The following is a 22,835-nucleotide window of genomic DNA, read 5'->3' on the forward strand; positions in this document are numbered from 1 at the left end:
TAAGAATATTATTGGGACAAGTAAATAATTGGAATATGAGTGGTTAGATTAGGTAAAATTATAGCCTCAATGTAAAATTTCTTGAATTTAATATCGGGACTGTGGTTACATAAAAGAATATCGTTATTCTTAGGAAACACACACAAATATCTTAAGGGGGGAAGGGGCATTGTCTGCAACTTGGGAGAATACATCTGTAACAAATATTGGAAAAAATTAGTATTGCTAAAAATCAGTTCCTAAAAATCAATGCAAATAACCCAATAGAAAAGTGATCATATAATATATACAGTAAATAACAGAAAATATACAATGAAAAGATACTCAACTCTCTCATAAATAAAGAAATACAAGTTAAAACAATAAGATACCATTTCTCACCCATAGAGTGGCAAAATCAAGAGAGTTTGGAAATAATATAAAGTGTTGACACTTAAACAGGAAACGGTAGAACTATAAAATGATACAGCTGCTTTCGAAGAACAATTCACCCACAACCCATATGTACCCAAAGGGGCAGGTACAGAAATACTCATTGCATTCATGTTTAAAGTGAAAAACTTGAAACAATATAAATGTATATAGGAATATGAGTGGAAATTCAAGTCATTTCACTGAGTGACAAACAAGTTGTAGAATAAAATTATATATGTTATTAAAAATCAATAACAATTAATATACTATTAAATGATATAATTTTATGGATCTATCAATATATATCAAAATTATGTAAAATCAAGGAAAATGTTCTTACAGGATATGCATCAAACAGGAACTCAGGATGGAGAGGGTGAGGTCTGATCAGTGAGGACATCAGCTTATCTGCAGTGTTTTTATTTATTTATTTATTTATTTTTGGCTGCGTTGGGTGTTCGTTGCTGCGCGTGGGCTTTCTCTAGTCATGGCAAGCAGGGAGCCTACTCTTTGTTGGGGTGCCGGCTTCTCATTGAGGTGGCTTGTTGTGGAGCATGGGCTCTAGGTACGCAGGCTTCAGTAGTTGTGGCATGCAGTCTCGGTAGTTGTGGCGCACGGGCTTAGTTGTTCCGTGGCACGTGGGATCTTCCTGAACCAGGGCTTGAACCCATGTCACCTGCATTGGCAGGCAGATTCTTAACCACTGCACCACCAGGGAAGCCCTATCTGCAGTGTTTAATTTTTGAAAAGGGAAATGTATTCCTATACTGCTTGTGTAATTAAGGATTACAAGTGTAATTAAGAATTTCATATATAATTACACATTAACTTTAAAATGTAGGCAGCAGCCTTTACCTCCCCAAGATCATTTATAAATCAATTTTCGTTTCTGTCTGTTAATAAGTCAGATACCACTTACTGGAGGATGGTCCTCTCTGTCATTCTAGCTTCTATTTTTACTCTTCCCTGGCACCTCTGGACCTTCTATTTAAATCTGTAATATTGTGATTTGGAAATTAAATTCAGGTGAGGACAAAACAAAGGTGCTTCTGAATTTCAGTAGCTTGGGTGTTTACCTTTCCCCTGTTCAGTTGTGTGTGCACAAGAACCTCTTCTGTCTTAACCCTGTGAGGAAACCGGTGAGAAACCACATGAGGGTATCACTGCGGGGAGTCCACACAATGACACATTTTGGCAGCTCTGTTCTTTGGGGGACATTGTGAAATAATGACATTTCTCTTCCCAAGCCTGATGACTAGAAAATGTGAGTTTCATGTGGGACCTGCATCTCCTGAAGAATGGATGTGATGCCCTGTATAATTCTTTTTTTTTAACATCTTTATTGGAGTATAATTGCTTTACAATGTTGTGTTAGTTTCTGCTGTATAACAAGGTGAATCAGCTATATGTATACATATATCCTCATATCCCCTCCCTCTTTTTTTTTTTTTTTTTTTTTGCGGTATGCGGGCCTCTCACTGTTGTGGCCTCCCCCGTTGCGGAGCACAGGCTCCGGACGCGCAGGCTCCGGACGCGCAGGCTCAGCGGCCATGGCTCACGGGCCCAGCCGCTCCGCGGCATATGGGATCCTCCCAGACCGGGGCACGAACCCGTATCCCCTGCATCGGCAGGCGGACTCTCAACCACTTGCGCCACCAGGGAGGCCCTCCCCTCCCTCTTGAGTCTGCCTCCCACCATCCCTATCCCACCCCTCTAGGTGGTCACAAAGCACTGAGCTGATCTCCTTGTGCTATGCGGCTGCTTCCCACTAGCCATCCATTTTACATTTGGTAGTGTATATATGTCAGTGTTACTCTCTCACTTTATACCAGCTTACCCTTCCGCCTGCCCGTGTCCTCAAGTCCATTCTCTACGTCTGTGTCTTTATTCCTGTCCTGCCCCTAGCTTCATCATTTTTTTTTTAGATTCCATATGTGTATACCCTGAGAAAACCATAATTCAAAAAGAGTCATGTACCAAAATGTTCACTGCAGCACTATTTACAATAGCCAGGACATGCAAGCAACCTAAGTGTCCATCGACACATGAATGGATAAAGAAGATGTGGCACATATATACAATGGAATATTACTCAGCCATAAAAAGAAACAAAACTGAGTTATTTGTAGTGAGGTGGATGGACCTAGAGTCTTAACTTCACTTCATACAAAGTGAAGTAAGTCAGAAGGAGAAAAACAAATACCATATACTAACACATATATATGGAACCTGTATAATTCTTTTTTTTTTTTTTTTCAGTATGCAGGCCTCTCACTGTTGTGTCCTCTCCTGTTGCGGAGCACAGGCTCCAGACGCGCAGGCTCAGCGGCCATGGCTCACGGGCCTAGCTGCTCCGCGGCATGTGGGATCTTCCCAGACTGGGGCACGAACCCATGTCCCCTGCATCGGCAGGCGGACTCTCAACCACTGCACCACCAGGGAAGCCCAGGAACCTGTATAATTCTTGATGGACTTAAAATATCCCTGAAAATTCTAAAATAGCATCATGGAATATGAGAATTAAGAGAGAACTTGCTGATTCTCAAGTTAAATCATCTTGAGTGTCTTATTGTTGTTGCTTGTTCGTATGTTTGTTTTTAATGGAGAAACCGAAGTCCAGAAGAAGGAGGTGATGTCTCACAGTCACAGAATATTTGGGCACAGTTGAGGGCAGATCCCGGCCCTAATCCTCTCCTACAACATGACCATGGCATTTGTGTGGCATGATGTGTGTGCACCCATTTTGTAAGTTAGACGATGGAATGAATGGAGGAAAGGAAGTTTCCCGTTTTCTGTTATTATATCTGCACCACAGACCATAACAGTATGACAAAGTCTAGTTACAGCAGGCATTTCTCCCATGGACATTGCCCACTTAGGAGAATGGGGCTGGCAGAGGGTCTAGATTGCCAATATTGGTGACCTGTATCAGGAGGGGCTGATGGCAGGAGACCCTAATGAAAACTGCCAAGATAAGGCATTATCTTCACTGTCAAGCATAAAAATACAAGTAGTGTTTTTCTGGTCGTCAATTACTTATACAATTTTCCCCAGTCATTCAGAAACTTGGTCCTCCACCTCACCAAGGGACAGGGGAGACTCAGAGCGAGGAACTAATGCTTTTCTGTTCTCACGTGCTTGAGTTTTGCTGCTGTACTCCTCATTCTGAAGGACAAAGTGTGCTAATGACCAAACTTTAAGAGCTGATTCAAGTCTGTTGTGTTCCATCTCACCATTAAAAAAAAAAAAAAAAAGTGAAGCCCTACAGCCATGTCCAAAAAGGGAGCTGTACACTACCACATGATCCTGCAATCCCACTCCTGGGCATATACCTGGAGAAAAGCATGGTCCAAAAGGATACATGCACCCCAGTGTTCATAGCAGCACTGTTTATAATAGCCAAGACATGGAAACAACCGAAATGTCCATCAACAGAAGAATGGATGTGATATACATATACAATGGAATATTACTCAGCCATTAAAAAGGAATGAAATAACGCCATCTTCAGCAACATGGGATGGACCTAGAGATTGTCATACTGAGTGAAGTAAGTCAGACAGAGAAAGAGAAATATCATATGATGTCGCTTATATGCAGAAGCTAAAAAGAAATGATACAAATGAATTTATTTACAAAACAGAAACAGACTTACAGACTTAGAGAACAAACTTATGGTTACCAGCGGGGAAGGGGGTGAGGAGGGATAGTTAGGGAGTTTGGGACTGACATATACACACTGTTTTGTTTAAAATGGATAACCAACAAGGACCTACCGCATAGCACAGGGAACTCTGCTCAACATTCTGTAACAATCTAATTGGGAAAAGAATTTGAAAAAGAATAGATACATGTATATGTATAATTGAATCACTTTGTTGTACATCTGAAACTAACACAACATTGTTAATCAACTGTACTCTAATACAAAATAAAAAGTTAAAAAATAAAATAAAACAGTGTGTCAGAAATTAAAATTAAAACCAAACAAAAAGGTAACCATACAGGTATAGGTGTGGGGCAATGCAGCTGAAAGTTAGGCCCTGTCCAGCTGTCTGTACATTTAACAAGTAAACATGTGATTCGATTCTGAAGACACCCACATGGTGTGAAAGTGCTGTGGAGTGTGTGTGGTCTGGAAACAGAAAGACCAATGTTCTGACATTTACTGACATATCTGACATTTACTCACTGCTCACCTTTGGTTTTCTAATCTCTAGAAGGACAATAACACAACGTCACTGCCAATCCTTGGTGGGCTGAAGAAAAGTGATTAGGATGGGATGGGAAGAGGACCAAACCCACCTTGCAGGTTCCTTTAAGAATCAGGTAGGGTGACTTATTTAAAGGACCTAGTGCTTAAGATTTTCATTACGTGGTTAGGACAAGTTATGGTGAAGAGTCCAGTAGAAGCACACAGGTTTGAAATCAAGTTTCACTTAGGTATGTATCAGATATTTAGATTTTCATTTAGGTCATTTACTTAGTTGTAAGACCTTCAGCAAATTCCTGCCCCTCTTTGAGTCTCCTCATGGGAAAATGGGGATTAAAGACAAATCTTATGGTATTGTTTAAGGTCCTACTGCAGCTGCATTGAAAGAGACACAGTTCACTAAGTCTGAGTCTGTTTCTGTTTTGTAAATAAGTTCATTTGTATCATTTCTTTTTAGATTCTGCATGTAAGCGATATTATATGATATTTCTCTTTCTCTGACACTTCACTCAGTATGACAATCTCTAGATCCATCCATGTTGCTGCAAATGACATTATTTCATTCTTTTTAATGGGTGAGTAATATTCCATTGTATATATTTACCAGGGGGGAGGGGTGGGTGGAAGGGATAGTCAGGGAGTATGGGATTGACATGTACGCACTGCTATATTTAACAGGGATAACCAACAAGGACCTACTGTATAGCACAGGGAACTCTGCTCAGTGTTATGTGGCAGCCTGGATGGGAGGGGAGTTTGGGGGAGAATGGATACATGTATATGTATGGCTGAGTCGCTTTGCTGGGTACCTGAAACAACATTGTTAATCAGCTATACTCCAATATAAAATAAAAGGTTAAAAAAAAATAGAGACACAGTTCAAAAAAAAAAAGGAAGTTGTCTACTCTCTCTACCATATTTTAATCACATCTCCTTAATGCTATTCATCCAAAACTTTATTAATCTAATTGATATTGTTTGAATGTCTTCAAAGTGCCAAGCCCTATTCTGGGTTTGGGGGACAGATCTGTTTATAGGAAGTAATCTTGCCTTTAAGGAGGTTTATATTCCAGCAGGCAATACAGAAAGCTAAGGTGATGATGAGACATTCTATTGGAGTCATCACGACCATCTCTTTCAATAGACAGAGTGCTCCTGGAGGGCAAGGACCATCCAAGCTTTTTCATCTCTATGTCTTCAGTGTCTACCCCAGAGTGGGCAAATAGCATCTAATTGCTGAATTAATAAATATAGGTAATTCTGGACTTATGCCAATAATTGGGCCATATCTTGATCCTGCAATCCCACTCCTGGGCATATATCCAGAGAAAACGATGGCCCGAAAGGATCCATGCACCCCACTGCTCATTGCAGCACGATTTACAATAGCCAAGACCTGGAAGCAACCTAAATGTCCATCAGCAGAGGAATGGATGAAGAAGATGTGGTACAGATCCACAATGGAATACTACTCAGCCATAAAAAAAGAACAAAATAACGCCATTTGCAGCAACGTGGATGGACCTAGAGATTGTCATACTGAGTGAAGTAAGTCAGACAGAGAAAGAGAAATATCATATGATATCCCTTATATGTGGAATCTAAAAAGAAATGATACAAGTGAACTTATTTACAAAACAGAAACAGACTTGCAGACTTAGAGAATGAACTTATGGTTACCAGTGGGGGATGGGTGGGGGGAAGGGAAAAAGAAAAAGAATTGGCCATAACTTCCTAGCTAACTGAGCTATTGAGATCTTAGACGAGCCCAGAATTTTGGAACCTAAAAGAACCTCAAAAATCAAGGAGTCCAGTCCCTTATCTATAATTTCAGTTTCTTCTACAATATTCCTACAGTTGATTTTATGAAAACGTGTAAGAGTTCCTAGGAATGGAGGTATCATGAGAAAATAAGATGATGTGATTTTTGCTAAATTTTAGATGCGGTAGAGATGCAGATTTAAAAAACACGGGCTCCAAGGAAGCCTATGATCCGTCTCAAGCTGGCATCTATTGGTGCTGCTCCTGTTCTTCATTAGTCCAGATAATGTGACATGCAATTCAGACTCTGTTACAGTGAGCACTATGGCAACAAGAATTTTTGCCTAATGAAACAATTGCCGAGCTTCAACCCACAGCCCTCTAATTCCACACACCAATCATCCCAGCAAACTCAAATAAAAGAATCTGGACAGTTCACTGAAATTCACTGTGATCCTATTTGTCTCAGAATTAAAACCACATTAAGTGGGGATGTGTGACAGTTCATTTGGGCTCCTTTGCTTTGGCTTGCTGTGCGAATCAGGAATGGATACCAGGGCAATATTTAACCCAGTTGAACATGAGTAAATACACGGAAACAACGTCCAAGTCCTCTTCAAACAGCTTTGGCGACTATGAGATGGAGGACAAGTAATGAAAGTGCTAAACACAAATAATTTCAATTCTTTTAAACGCTTGCTGGTTTCAGAGCGCAGCTACTCAATATTTCTCCCATAGCATCAGCATCACAATAAATTAATATATGTCATATGGTTGAATTTTTTCAAGTCTTTACCATTTTCTCACTACCTCCTGTTCGGGGAACATGTGAAGCTTTGCGATATGAAGACTCAGGGGAACTTGGGAGGGCCTCTGGGATTATGGAATCTGTGATTTTAATGCCTTGAATGATAAGATGAGTTGTTAGGTTCCCATTTCATAAGGACGAAGCCAGATGGCAGAAATTAAGATTTGGGGATTCAGAGAATAGCAACACATGTTTATGCTCTTGAGAGTAAACTTGGGAACATCTGGTAAGTACATGGAATGCATCTTTAGGAGCCAGGGTTATCCTATTAACTAGAACGCAGAAGGGCCAAGTGGACGCTCTGGAGACACAAGCTTTGGTTTGTATCGCACCTCTGCTCCCTAGAAGCTGTGTCCCCTTAGCCTACAGACCTCCCCCGATGGCCTCCCTGTAAGATCACCTGTAAAAGGGAGGAAACTCCAAACTCCCAGGATGTGGGAGGATTGCTGGGAGAAGATAGGGTAATGCATCCACAGCAGACGGCTTGGTGCCTGACACAGACTCCTACTCAATGTGATTCTCTTCCCCCTCAAGGAACACTTGGGTTTACACATGTACACACAGAGTCCCTGGAAACAGTACATTCAAGCAACCAGTTTGGGGGGCCCTTTAAAAAAAGAAGCATCCACAGGAGCATTTATGGGAATGATTGATTAACTTTAACCAGTACAATTCATTATGAAGGCCAGGAGGGAAGATATTACCGTGACAAATTGCTCGGCTGTTTTTTTCCCCTGCCTTTACATGAACACATTTGTCAGCACAGAGGAGGAGAGAAAAATAAACAAAAGAAGTTCTAATGTCAAAGAGACCTCTTATTGATTTAGTTCTGCATGACTTTCTCATTTAGAATGAGACCAGGTAGTCTCTACGCATGAGGATAGCCCTTCCCTGGGACAGGAGAATGGCCAGGTGACCTCAGGAGGTGGCTCCAGAGTATTGTCCCTCCAGCCCTCAGCTTCTGTAACCTGTAACCTGCCCCCCACCTCTTTTTTTAGCAGGGATGCTGGAAGAAAAGAGGGAGGAGGCAAAGATAAATGAAAGTAGTATTCCTTCTTTGACGATGGCCTGAGTGTATGATGGCTAAGAACTTCAGCTTCAAAGTTGGAGAAATCTGGATTTGAATCCAAAATCAAGTCCAAGTTCAAAGTTGAGAGCTGTGTAAATTTAGATCTATTTACGAATCACTCTGAGCCTCAGTTTCTGCATTTATAAAATGGGCATAACAATACTTGCTTCTTAAAGATGGGGTAAATATTGAGTGAGACAAATGTCACTTATCAATGTCTGATATTCTATTCTATTATATACTCTTTGGCTTCTTTGTGTATCATGTGTATCCCCACTCAATTATAATTAGGGTAGGAAAACTGTGTGTTTTGTTCACCCCTGTATTCTCAGCATCTAGAACTCTGTCTAGCACATAGCTGGCACTTTATTAAGATTGATTGGATGAATACAGGGTTTAGCCCAGTGTCGTTATATAGTAAGATCTCAAGGTACGATGGCTTTCAAACATGCAGTGAAGGGGTGAAGGAATCTTTGCCTTGAGATCTGAGAAGCCAACTTAGATTTTGCTTTGAAGGTGGCATAGCAGAGTCAACAAGAAGGTGAACTCTGATCCCACAGCACCTGGGTTTAAATTCCACATCCCCACTTTTTAACCTTGGGTGAGTTACCTGACCCCTCTGGGCCTCTGTCTCCTCAACTGTAAAACTGGGTTGGCAATAACAATGGTACCCACTTCAAAGAATGGTGGTGCGCACGAGTGTGATGCGTGGCTCATTGTAAGAGACTACTGTTCTTAGTTGGCCATGGATGGAGTGAGCTGACACAAAGAAGGGGCATAACACAGCTGGAATCATCAAATCCCATGGGTCTTGAATGAGCGTCAAAAGTCACGGCCAACTAGAGTTCCAGAGATGAGACCTGGGGCCTGGGCTGGTGTCAGGACTGTGTATCCCATCCTGGAACTGAGGTTCACTGCAGTTCCACTCCCGGGGCAGGTCTGGGGAGGGTCCTTCCCTGTGGACAAGGCCTCTTTAAAGGCACAGGGTCTCACACTGGGGTGGGCAACACGGAGAGCACAAGGTGATTCTCACTCCCAAGGAGGGCTTCTTTGAGAGCTCTTGTCACCTAGCTCACCACCCCGCACTCCAGGACTAAAAGCCTTTTATTACAAGATCCCAGGACACTTTCCCCTTCTACGCACGTGTGCCACGGGGGTGAGGACTTGCTCCATGTGTGTCTCTCCTGACAGACTCAGATCATGAGGCCAGGGCCTGTGTCTGACTGTTCCCTCCTCTAGGCCCAGCAGCCGGCACTGTCCCTGGCACATCATATGGCTTCAATAAACAGTCTGTAGAAGGAAGGAAGGAAGGAAAGAAGGAGGGAGGGAGGGAATCAGTTTATAGGCAAACAAGGAAAGTCTAGGAACACACAACATGTTTGGCTGAATTACACTTCCTGTGCCACAAATGTGCCTCTTTACTCTCTCTTTCTCTCTCTCTCTCTGCCTCTGTCTCTAATTCAATCCCTGCCGCTTGCATTTCAGTAATAAAACACTGCAGGTATAACCTATGCACCGGATTTCCCACGCAGACTCAGACACACAGGAGGTGGGTGCACTTGGGTCAGGACACCCCACAGAAGAGCCCCAGCTGTGACCACAGGCATTTGCAGGCCCTGCACGAGGTTGGCTCCCACTTGACGGTGCCCCTCAGACCTGCACAGAACGTCCTTTTGCCCAAAGGTCTGGGGCCACTCTGAGGGGAGATGGGGAACCAGGCTGCGAGCAGCCAGAGCCCGAGCCTCAGGAAGCCTGGCACATAGCTTGCAGCCAGCACTGCAGACAGTGATTTCTTTCAGAGGGATGTGTTTGCCTTCCAGCCGCACAGCCAGGGAAGCTTCTCTTCTCCACTGGCCAAGCACGTGCACGCGCACCACCCACACACAGACCCTCACACACACACACACATTCACACAAACATAAACACGCTGTCTCACACCCATACACGGAAACCCACACACGCCTTGGGTATACTTACACGCTCACACGCATACTTACAACTGCATGCAGTGCACACGTAATCATCCTGGCCAACGTGAGAGAAGAGAAAAAATGAAGCAGTGTCCTGGCCTTTCACCTCCACCCTCACGTGTGTGGCCCTCCTTGCTGAGCTCTGAGCCCTTCCCATTAGGCAGCCGCTGATGCTGACAGGCCCAGCTGGGCCTTGCACACCTTCCCAGTTGGCCAGGCCTCCCCTGGCCAGGCCTCCCCAGTTGCTGGCTGCAGAATTCCCCGCACCAGCCCCTTCGGACCGTCCCTCTTCATCCCTCTGTCTTCTTTTTTTTTTTTTTTTTTTTTGATAAGAATAGTCATGAGCATTTATTGAGCTTTTTTTAAATATCGTTTTTTATTTTTTTCTTATTGGGGTAGAGTTGCTTTACAATGTTCTGTTAGTTTCTGCTGTACAATGAAGTGAATCAGCTATACGTGTACATATATCCCCTCCCTCTTGGACCTCCCTTCCCCCCACTTCCCATCCATCTAGGTCATCACAGAGCATCGAGCTGAGCTCCCTGTGCTATACAGCAGGTTCCCACTAGCTATCTGTTTTACACATGGTAGTGGGTATATGTCGATCCCAATCTCCCAATTCATCCCCCTCCCCGCCATGTCCATACATCTGTTCCTTAAGTCTGCGTCTCTATTCTTGCCCTGCAAACAGGTTCATCTGTACCATTTTTCTAGATTCCACATCCATGCGTTAACATATGATATTTGTTTTTCTCTTTCTGACTTACTTCACTCTGTATGACAATCTCTAGGTCCATCCACGTCTCTACAAATGACCCAGTTTTGTTCCTTTTTATGCTTGAGTAATATTCCATTGTATATATGTACCACATCTTCTTTATCCATTAGAGAAATGCAGATCAAAACTACAATGACGTATCACCTCACACCAGTCAGAATGGCCACCATCAAGAAATCTACAAACAGTAAATGCTGAAGAGGGTGTGAAGAAAAGGGAACCCTCTTGCACTGTTGGTAGGAAGGTAAATTGATACAGCCACTATGGAGAAAATTATGGAGATTCCTTAAAAGACTAAAAATAGAACTACCATATGACCCAGCAAACCCACTACTGGGCATATGTCCTGAGAAAACCATAATTCAAAATGACACATGCACCCCAATATTCGCTGCAGCACTATTTACAATAGCCAGGTCATGGAAGCAACCTAACTGTCCATCACCTCTCTGTCTTTCTCAGCAAGTGATAAACTCCCTGGCCTCCCTGTCCCCTCCAGCTCTTCCATGCACCCACCCCCGTCCCAGCAGGAGATGGGCTGCAGGGCCTGGGGGAAGGAAGAAAGCGCACACACGGGCTTCAGAGTCGACCGACACAGGTCTGATTCTTGTCTGCTAGCTTTCTGTTTGTGCAGATTTGGACAGGTCTGTCAGCCTGTCCTGATCTTGAATTTCCTCATCTGCAGACCATGATCCCTTGAATCTGGGATCAGTAAGTAAATGAGATAAGGAGCAGGACAGACACAGCGGGCACTCTGTACCTGTTCACGTCTTCACTCTGCTCTCTCTTCCCCAGGTGAAGCCCTCCATCTGCACCTGGGTCCCTCTCCTTCAAAACACACACCTTTCTGTCTGCTTGGGCTTCTGTCCCTTGACCTGTAACCAGGCCATAGTCTTGTGCTTCCTAAAGAAAGCCTCCCTTGATGACGCCTCCTCCATTACCCACCGCCTTCTCATCATTTACTCTACAGCAATTTCCCTGCATATGAACAAGTTCCATTCTGAGAGCGCGCTTGTAAGTCCAATTTGTTTGTTAAGTCCAACAAAGTTAGCATAGGTACCCAACTAACACAATTGGCTATCTAGTACTGTACTGTAATGGGTTTATAATACGTTTCACACAAGTATATTATATCTGCTGAAATAATCATAGATACGAGGGATCCAAAGAAATCACAAAGACCACACATAATACTGTACTTGGTTTTAACAAATGTGGTCACAGTGAAGTAACTGGATTAAAAAGATGGTAACTGATTTTTACCTATCAACCCAATATCTCTAATATCTAATGTATATTCCGATTCAAAATTCTTCAGAGTGAAATTATTTTATGGGCTTGAAATATAATTTTTAATGTCTTTATTGAATTTGTTACAATATTGCTTCTGTTTTACATTTTGGTTTTCTGGCCACAAGGCATGTGGGATCTTAGCTCCTGGACCAGGGATCGAACCCACACCCCCTGCATTGGAAGGCGAAGTCTTAACCACTGGACCACCAGGGAAGTCCTGAAATATCTTATTCTAAGGTTGTGTATTCCAAGAAGTTCTGCACTAGTACCAAAGAAACTAACACTTTTATTTTTTACTGGTACAGTACTACTGTACTCTATACATTACTGTACAGTAAAGTAAACAAAAGCACAACCACTTGTAGAGGATTCACGCACGTGACAATGTATGCCAAACACGTGAACTAACTTAGGTGGTTGGACACGCAAATGCACGTTCACATTTTCTTTTTTTTTTTTTTTTTTTGCGGTACGCGGGCCTCTCACTGCTGTGGCTTCTCCCATTGTGGAACACAGGCTCCGGACGCACAGGCTCAGTGGCCATGGCTCACGGGCCCAGCCGCTCTGCGGCATGTGGGGTCTTCCCGGACCGGGGCACGAACCTGTGTCCCCTGCATCGGCAGGCGGACTATCAACCACTGTGCCACCACGGAAGCCCACGTTCACATCTTTGAAAGTTTGCAACTTGAAGGTTCATATGTAGGGGACTTACTGTATTAATACAATATTTACAATATTGCTCTTCAGCTCCTGCTTCCTACTCTCCTGCACATCACAATGAGCTTTCCACCTACTCCACCTCCAGTCTCTTTAAATGACACTTGCTCATGGCTTCCCTGGGGTCTGCCACACCCAAGTCAATTGCATCCCCTCCAGGTCTCCTGGTGCTGGTGCCAGGACCGCCCCCTTCAGCTGGGGGTAAGGGTGGACTAGTGGGTGGCCAGAGCAGAGACCTGACTTCCAATCGCAGTTCAGCCACTCACCAGCTGTGCCACTTTGCGTCACTCACATTCCCTCTCCAGGCCTCAGTTTCATCATCTGTGAAATGGGGCCCCAAGGAGCACCTGCCGTACTGGGTGGTGGTTTTGAGAGCTACATGAGGTAATGCACGCTGGGTGTTTCCCATGTAACAAGAGCTCGATCATCATTATCTCTTATTTTGACCCTTCAAATCTTCCCCTCCCCAGAAACTTGAACCTCCGACCTCCCCTGGTCCTCCTCATCATGTCTTTTTTTATCCTTTCAATTTTTAATTTGGAAATACACCATATATGCAATACAGTATAATGTGTGTATATTTTGAAACGTGGTCTTTTTTTTAACTTTTTTATTATGGAAAATTTCAAACAATGCAAAAGTGGAAGGTGTAGTATAATAAACCCCCATGGACCCATCAACCAGCTTCAAGAATTACCAACACAACATTACTGTGGCCTCATCAGGTCCTCCCCAGTGGTCATACATGGATGCTCTGCAGGGCTCTGTCTTCAGGCTCCAGGGTGTGTGCTAGAAAACCTGATCCCTTCCACGGCAGCCACCCTCCTCTCCTCTCAGAGGACGTCACCTTCAGGCCTCTGGCCCCCGTGCCTCTCTCGGGTCCCAGGTCTGCTATGGGACTTTTGCACATCTCTCTCCGGACAAGGGCTCCCACTTCCTGGGTTTAGATTGCCATCTTTGCTCTTTGAGCAGGGAGCTGCATGATAGGGCTATTCTTTACTAAGAGTCGCTGGCTGGAGCTGGCGGCCCTGATGAGGAGACCGCTGCTGATAGGGCCAGGGAAAGGGGGACTTTCCTCAGTAACCATTACCGAGTTCACTATCTTGTTGGTTCTAACGGCAGTCCTGCAAGGTAAGTGGTATTGACCCCATCTCAAAGATGGGGGGATGGAGAGGCAGCTAACCCTAACCCTTTCACTCCACACCTGAAACAATACCTATTTTTTTTTTGGCCGTGCCACGCAGCTTGTGGGATCCTTGATCCCCAACCAGGGATCGAACCTGCGTCCTCCCACATTCGAAGCACTGAGTCTTAACCACTGGACTGCCAGGGAATTCCCAACAATATCTATTTTAAACATGCTTTTCTCTAGGCACTATGCTAGTTACCTTACCATTTTAATTGTTCCAGTGACCCTAAGTAGGAATGATTCCCATTTTACAGATGTGTAAACAATTTCAGTGACTTTCTCAAGGTTGGGCCGGTACCAGGTTGAATTCCACTGATGAAAAGAGTGACCTAAATAAGGTCACTGTCAAATAGTCAGCTAAGCTCCTTCCTTGACTCCCTTTTTCCTCCCTCCTCCCCTCTGTACCTGCCACACTTAGCATGCATGCACATAGATAACAATTCTGAAGGGACCCAGTTTCTGGAAGATAAGACAGACTCTATGCCATAAGCACCCCTGCTAGAAAGGCTGACAGAGCCATGCCCTGGAGTGCAAGTCTATGCAGGGTTGTCTTTTTATACCCATCCTTAAGGAGAAACCTAGACTTTTAGACTATATTTCTTTGAGGCCAGTTACAAAAGCTCTTCAAATAAAAAAAAGCAGCTCTGTATTTATAATCTAGTAAATTTCATGGTTTACTGCAATCTTCCACAGATAGCAAAAGATAATTTCAAGGAAATTGTCCTTTGCTTATGAAACAGATATTACTTTGATTTTCTTTGAAAAAGCAGACTTTTAGTTCCATAAAAACAGTGTAAATGATGCAACAGTTGACTCAGTGAGCCTGGGTTTACTTCTGAGTAAAGCCAGTGCAAGTGGCTTCCAAGATACAGCACTGCACCCTGCAGTTTCAGATTTAGGTAAAATTTGAAGCAAAATGGTTTGTAGAAAGAGCACTATCACGGAAATGAGAAGCCTACAGTTAAAGTGCCATCTCTCCTACCTGCATGACTCTTTGTAAAATGAGAATGGCAATATTCATTTCTCATCATTCCTGAGGATACAGGAAAACTCCCAAAATTTTTCTTAAAAAATTTTTTTTGAATAGTAATACATTCACATGGTTAGAACTTTAAAAAGTACAGAAGGGTATATAGTGAAAACTCTTCCTCCCACTCTATTTCCCATCCTCCAAATCCCATCCCTCTGCAAACGGTAATCACTGTTATTAGTTACCCTTCTAAAGATGTCTTATGCATATAGATAACAATACAATGATATATTCTTTTTAGCACCTTAGTTTTTAAACAAATAGTAACATACTAGACACAATTTCTGCACTCGGCTTTCTTCACTTAGTGTGGCTGTTAAAACTTTCAAGTGATGCACAAATACAAGGAGTTATTATTATTTTAAAATATTATCTCAATAATGTACAATGATAATTATGAAGATTAATTTTTCTTAGAGTTTAGAAAGGAAAAAAGAGGAAACTTTAGTATAGTAAAGCTTGGGTGCTTTAATGAAATAATTGTGTACAGAATGTATGTGCTACATATTGCAAATTTCTCTAAGTTTAATTTGAATACTCCCTGAGTCATAAATAACTAGCAAAAACACTTTACGTACAAAGGACGCTTTCCCACTCCGCTTTGACACTGGACCACAGAGCTGTCTTGTGTTAACAGTGCCACCTAGAGGCAGAAGATCATCCCCACTACAGGATTTCTTCCCCAGCTGATTTATTCTTTGCTTATCTACACCTCAGGAAATCCATTTCCTACACAGACACATTCATATCTCTTCTTTTGATTTCCTTGCTTTCTTTCTGTCTTTGAAAACTGTTGAACACAGGAAAATCAATTCATTTCCTTTTTTCTACATTTTAATTTCCATTACAAACTGACTCCAAGTGTGGCCCAAGGGAATTCTTTTGGGTCCCTTGAAAGGAAAGTCATCAGTTTTCAAGTGGCATCATACAGAATAAGAAGCAAGTGGATCCTTGGGTCCTGTGAAGGGACCAAAGCCCTCTTCAGACCCTCAAGCCTAGTGGTCTTCAAGTTTGAGTGTGCACTGGCATCATCTGAGAGGGCTTGTTAAGATCCAGAGTAGGCTTGAGGTGCGTTTCTAACAAATTCACAGGTGAAGCTGACGCAGTCTCCTGTGCTGGATGCTGGGCTGCCCAGATCCTCGCTCCAGCCCGGAAACACACAGTCCCCCGGCCACAAGAGTGTTGGTGGCTGAGGCTCTCTGGTGATCTGCTCTCTGGGAATTGCTTTCAGCTGAAGAAAGCCTTCTCTCCCAAAGCCACACCATGCCCCAGAGGCAACACCTCTGAACATTATTCCCTGCAGAGGCAGAAAGATCCCGTCCCTTGTTTCAAGGTGGGACAGCACCTCCAGAGATCCCCTTGTGCTGGGCCCAGCTCTCGCCTGCAGCTGCCCTGTGGTCCACATCCTCCTCCTGCTGAGTCCTCCCTCATCCCTCCTCCCTCCTCCAGTCAGCTGATCCTATGGGCACTTGCCCGTAAACCCTGCAAACAAATCTCTGTCCCATCGTCTGACTCCTGGAGACCGTAACCCAAGACACCTTCCTGAAACTAAAATCTTAGCCTTGAAATACAGAGAAAACTATGTAAACAACAATGTGAAAGTGCTTTGTAGATTTTGTCATGCTGTCTTTATGTAAAGGACCATTATAGTTACTACATGTATCATTTTTTCAAATTTGTCTTACGCTAGTTTTTATTACAAATAGAGAATGTTCCAGCTAATTTACAGAAGTTTAGCCTCAGGAATTTGTAAGTTCACTGAGCATTCCAACCCCACATTAATAACATGCTTTCTAAAGTAAGCACCCTTTCTTTCTTTTTTTTTTTTTTTTTTTTTTGCAGTACACAGGCCTCTCACTGTTGTGGCCTCTCCCATTGTGGAGCACAGTCTCCAGACGCACAGGCTCAGCAGCCATGGCTCACGGGCCTAGCTGCTCCGTGGCATGTGGGATCTCCCCAGACCGGGGCACGAACCCATGTCCCCTGCATCAGCAGGCGGACTCCCAACCACTGCGCCACCAGGGAAGCCCAGCACCCTTTCTTTTAAAAGCAGCAACTCGTGTGATTTTTCACTTTTGATTCAAATATGAAGAAATACTCTATTCATTCTTTTCACAAATATTCATTGAAGTCCTCTGGGCTTAGCACTGTTGTGGGTGCTGAAAATGCAGCGTTTATGGAGATTCCATTCTAGTATGAAAAATAAATAATTATGTCTGCATAATGACAAGTTCTGCAATGAACTAAGATAAGTGATGTGCATAGACAGTGACTTCTAGGAGTTGAGACACTCCTTGATCTTGTATAAAACACAGGTCTCAGGAGCATTATGGACTGAACCTCCAGAACTGGGCTAGGATGGCAAATGCTACATTGCTCCTGTGGGTCACATGAGAGTTTCTTTTTACAGTTCTATAGGTATTTATTGCATGCCTACCCTATGTCAGTGGTGGTATTGAAAAGGCTTGAACTTCCAAATAAAGCAGCAACAACAGTGATAGAAGTGTGGGTACCCTAGGGAATAGTCCTTGACCTAGTTGGTAGAAGAAGATAGTCTTCTCTGGTGGGTGATAGTCCTCATCCACCGGAGAAGGTGGGTGAGATCAGTGATTCTCACACTTGAGCATGAATTAGAATCACCTGGAGGACTGGTCAAATCACAGAATACTGGACCTCCATCCTTACCCTTACCTCTGAGGTTTTCTCTTGCAGTAGATCTGGGGTGGGGCCTGAGAATTTGCATATCTATCATGCTCCTATGCTAATTAGCATTGTGTTTGTTATTATTATTTTTTTTTAAATAACCACTGTCCTTTGCTACCAGACTCCTCCCTCCTCAGGTTTTCCTCAATCAATAAGTCGATTTTTCCACCCCATTAAAATCAGGCTGGGCCTGTGACTTGACCTGGCAATGAAATGTAAATGCAGGGATGGTGTGTCACTTTGGAGCAGAAACCCTAAGAGCCACTATGTACTCCTGCCATCTTTCTCTTCCCCTCTGTCAGGAGACAGGTATATCCCCAATATGGGGCTGCTCATTCAGCCTGGGTCCTGTAATGAAGAAGAACTGAAATCCAGTGGCACTGATTCATGATGAACGTGCAACACAGGACATAAACAAACCTTTGTTGTTATAGGCAACCGAGGTTTGGGGATTGCTTGTTAGTGCAGCATATGATGGTCTAAACTGACTGATACAGAAGGCTTCCTAGAGAACATGATACTGAGTAGAGTTTTCAAGGTGCATTGTCCAGGCAGAGAAGAGGCGTTTGAGACGGCAGGCAGGCTATGTGGGGTATCTAGTGCATAAAATACTTCAGGATAGAAAGCGATGGGAGAGGTAGGCAGGAGCCAAACCACTGAACCTCGCAGGTCAAATTTCATCCTCTAGAGACCAGATGACAAAAACCTCAAATGGAACATGCCCCAAATAGAGCCTTAGATACCATTCCCTCTCCCCAAGCTGTTCTTTCTAAAGTCTTCTCCAATAAATTAAACAGTACCAACACTTACCCTGTTCCTCAAGCCAAAAATCCAAAAGTCAACCCTGATCAACGTGTGTCATTCTCTCACTCCTCATCAGCAAGTCTGGTTGGCTGCATCTACAAACACAAGCTCAGTCCTTTCTAAATCCACTGCCACGGGCTTCCCTGGTGGCGCAGTGGTTGAGAGTCTGCCTGCCGATGGAGGGGACACGGGTTCATGCCCCAGACTGGGAAGATCCCACATGCTGCGGAGCGGCTGCACCCGTGAGCCATGGCCGCTGGGCCTGCGCGTCTGGAGCCTGTGCTCCGCAATGGGAGAGGCCACAACAATGAGAGGCCCGCATACTGCCAAAAAAAAAAAAAAAAAAAGCCAGAGTTTAATTCCACTGCCTCTCCCTGGTCCAGCCACCAGCATCTCCCCCTGGAATCACTGCAACTATCTCCTCTCCTTGTTTCCAGCCTTGCTTCCTTGTGGTCCATTCTCCACATTGCAGCCAGAGCGAGCTCCTAAAAGTATAAATCAGATGATGGATTAAGTCATCTCCCTGTTTGCAATCTTCCAGAAGCTTCCCATTACATTGAAAATAAAACGGAACATCCTTATGGTGGCTGATAAGTCCCTACAGAACCTAGCCTCTGCCTACGTCACCAATTTCTCCTCATACCAAATCCCTTGTTCAGTTCACTAAGTTCAAGCTACCCTGGCCTTCCTTCGCACTGCAAGTTCCCTCTGTCAGAAATGCTCATCTTCAGTTCTCCATGTGCCATATCCTCGGGGGAGCCTTCCCTGGCTACCCTAACTCAAGCAGTACCTCTGCTCCTAAGGTGAAAATCTTTCTTCATTACGCCTGTTGCTGTTTGAAATTATTTTATATATTTGCAAGTGATTGCTATCTGCACATTCATTAGAATAGAAGTTCCAAGACATCAGGTCTAAGACTTTCATGAATTCATTTGTTCACACATCCACTCAACAAATATTTATTAAGCATGTAGTATGTACAAGACATTTTCCCTTCTGGGGACAATATTTCAGCCATGAGCCACTGCCTTGGCACATTCAAGTTGCTTAAGAAATATCAGTTGACTAAATAAATAAATGAATAAACCGAAGGGTAAAAAAAAGATTGGATCAGAAAGAAGTATATAGGTCACATATACATTGCTAATGAGAAAACTGAACTTTAATAATAAAACAACAAAATGCTAATTTAGACTGCCTGAGACATCCAGATCAAACAGCATTGGTCCCAGAGAAAATGAGCTAGGAAAGGCTCCCTCATTGGGACTTCTGAAAGTATACAAGAATCATTAAAATGGAGAACATGACTGTGCATAACCAGCATGAAAATACCATGCACATGTTCTTCTGTTAGCAGGATAACTACTCAGTAACTTATTAGGAATAATTTATTAAGCGCTTTCCTTGACAAAGGAAAGGAAACTGTACTGTAATTAGCCACACTCGCACTACTGATTCCTAACAATAATTTTATGTCCAGGATGTAATGAACCTTTCGGGAATTTCAAAAACTGCTACAAGTTGAAGTCAATTTTGAGACAGCAAAGCAACAGTGTTTGTGTGGGTTGAAATGCGGTGGCTGGTTCCAGCCAGGAACTCCAAAGTTTTCCTGATTTCGGATACGGGAATATTTTCACATAACGTACTATCACTTCTGTGTGAAGTCATATGTACCTCCTCCCTCTTCTTTTCATTACAAGGAGTAGTGAAGACATAAACCAATTCCAGGTACAGCAAAATCTCAATAATTCAGGCTCACCCTGGAGAAAGCCAAGGGCAGCTATGGCCAAGCCTGAATTCTAAAGGAAGGAAGTGGTGTATGCTTCTTAAAAAGGTACATCCAATACTAACCAAGTATTGACTTTGCTAGTACCTGGGGGGAGGACTCTAAATTAATGTCGGATTAAAATGACTTACAATGGCATATTGCAATTGATTTGTCCTCTTAGGGAGAATAAACATTGTCTTCTACAAGATTAGTTATATTAGTCCGTGCGTGCTTGCCAGCGGTCCTCGTTCTCTCCATGAACCTGAGGGAGCCGCGGCCACCCCCGGCCGGCACTGCAGGCCCCCAGGATCCTGGCCCCGAGGTGTGAAATATTTCAGTCAAAGGAAGAAATAGCTCTTCTCCTAAGATGGAATCTGTTGTTTGAGAATGTGGTTGATCAACTTGATATGTTGGCCAAGTGGTGCCCTATGTAATAAACTGAAAAGAGGAGGCAAGATGATGTCATTTTCCCATATTGTGAAACCAAAAACAAATGCCTTGTGTGAGACCAAGCTAACAAACCTCTGACGGTGCAAAGAGTATTTCTGTTTGAAGAACTTAACAGTAAGATAGAAGTACTTTCAAGCTGAGGCCTGCAAGTGTATAAAGATCTAAAATACATATTGAGTAGGCCTGATCATCTGAGTCCCATTCAGTCGAGGAAGCATGGCTGTGAGTTGGATGGTCTTCATTCTGTGGCCCTCGACTATGTTTGTGGGGCATATAGGTGGGCACAGTTTATTTTCTTGTGAACCTATTACCTTCAGGATGTGCCAAGATTTGTCTTATAATACCACCTTCATGCCTAATCTCCTGAACGTTATGACCAACAGACAGCAGCTTTAGCAATGAAGCCATTCCACCCTATGGTGAATTTGGATTGTTCTCGGGATTTCCAGGCATTTGTGCACTCTATGCTCCTATTTGTATGGCATATGGACATGTCAAACTTCCCTGCCCTAGGCTCTGTCAGAGGGCTTACAGAGAGTGTTTGAAGCTCATGGAGATGTTTGGTGTTCCTTGGCCTGAAGATATGGAATTCAGTAGGTTCCCAGATTGTGATGAGCTGTATCCTCGACTTGTGGATGTGAATTTAGCTGGAGATCCTACTGAAGGAGCCCCAGTGGCAGTGCAGAGGGACTATAGTTTTTGGTGTCCCCGAGAGTTGAAAATTGATCCTGATCTTGGCTATTCCTTTTCACACGTGTGTGACTGTTCACCTCCTTGTCCAAATATGTACTTTAGGAGAGAAAAACTTTCATTTGCTCTGTATTTCATAGGATTGATTTCAATCATTTGCCTCTCAGCCACATTATTTACTTTTTTAACTTTTTTGATTGATGTCACCAGATTCCATTATCCTGAAAGACCTATTCTATTTTATGCAGTCTGCTACATGATGGTATCATTAATTTTCTTTATTGTGTTTTTGCTTGAGGACCGAGTAGCCTGTAATGCATCTAGCCCTGCACAGTAAGGTTTCCACAGTGACACAAGGATCTCATAATAAAGCCTGTACCATGATTTTAATGGTACTCTATTTTTTTTTTTATTATGGCTGGCAGCGTTTGGTGGGTAATTCTTACCATGATGTGGTTCTTGGCAGCTGTGCCAAAGTGGGATAGTGAAGCTATTGAGAAGAAAGCATTGCTATTTCACGCCAGTGTGTGGGGCATCCCTGGAACTACAGCTATCTTCCTTTTAGTGATGAACAAAATTGAAAGTGACAATATCAAAAAAAAAGATTACTTATATTGTTTTCTTAATTCATTTTTTCAGAATACTTAGGCAAAATTCAATCCAGGTCCAGTCCATCTGTATGCAAACTTTGGATTTGTGGGTCTGAATTACCATTTTATCATAAAACTAAAAAGCATTCTTATAACCAACATGGTATAGTCTCTCTAACGGTCTCCAAGATCTTGTCAGAGACCTCTTTCTGTGTTTAGGTGTCAAGATATTAATTGCTTTTTCCAATGTGCTGTGACTCATGTTTAGTCACTTTTCTTTAATGACTCAAGCTGGGAACTCAGTGACGTTTGTGAGTGGCAGGATGACACAAAAGAAGCCGGGTGAATTCTCTCTTCACCATCCTCCATGATATGATTTTACAAGCTCAGGCTTCTGCCCAAGTAACCTATCATTCCTTTACTTCATGGCGAGAAATGCCTAACGTCTCAGGGTTGAAAAAATTATGTCAATGTTGTGCTTACACAAGAACAGATGACAGGACAAATGGAGCAGAATAAAAAGTCCAGAAAACCATATTTACTTTCAACAGACTAATGTCAAAGGGGGAAAGATGAACTTTCTAATA

The 22,835-nt window shown here is 43.1% G+C and overlaps 1 pseudogene; it reads left to right on the forward strand.

Moving 5' to 3' along the window:
- The first annotated feature begins 21,184 nt into the window (after nucleotides 1–21,184).
- Nucleotides 21,185–22,246, forward strand: LOC132487638 (frizzled-3-like; annotated as a pseudogene).
- The last annotated feature ends 589 nt before the right edge of the window (nucleotides 22,247–22,835 follow it).

Source organism: Mesoplodon densirostris, chromosome 4 (assembly GCF_025265405.1).
Source record: "Mesoplodon densirostris isolate mMesDen1 chromosome 4, mMesDen1 primary haplotype, whole genome shotgun sequence".
Classification (NCBI taxonomy): domain Eukaryota; kingdom Metazoa; phylum Chordata; class Mammalia; order Artiodactyla; family Ziphiidae; genus Mesoplodon; species Mesoplodon densirostris.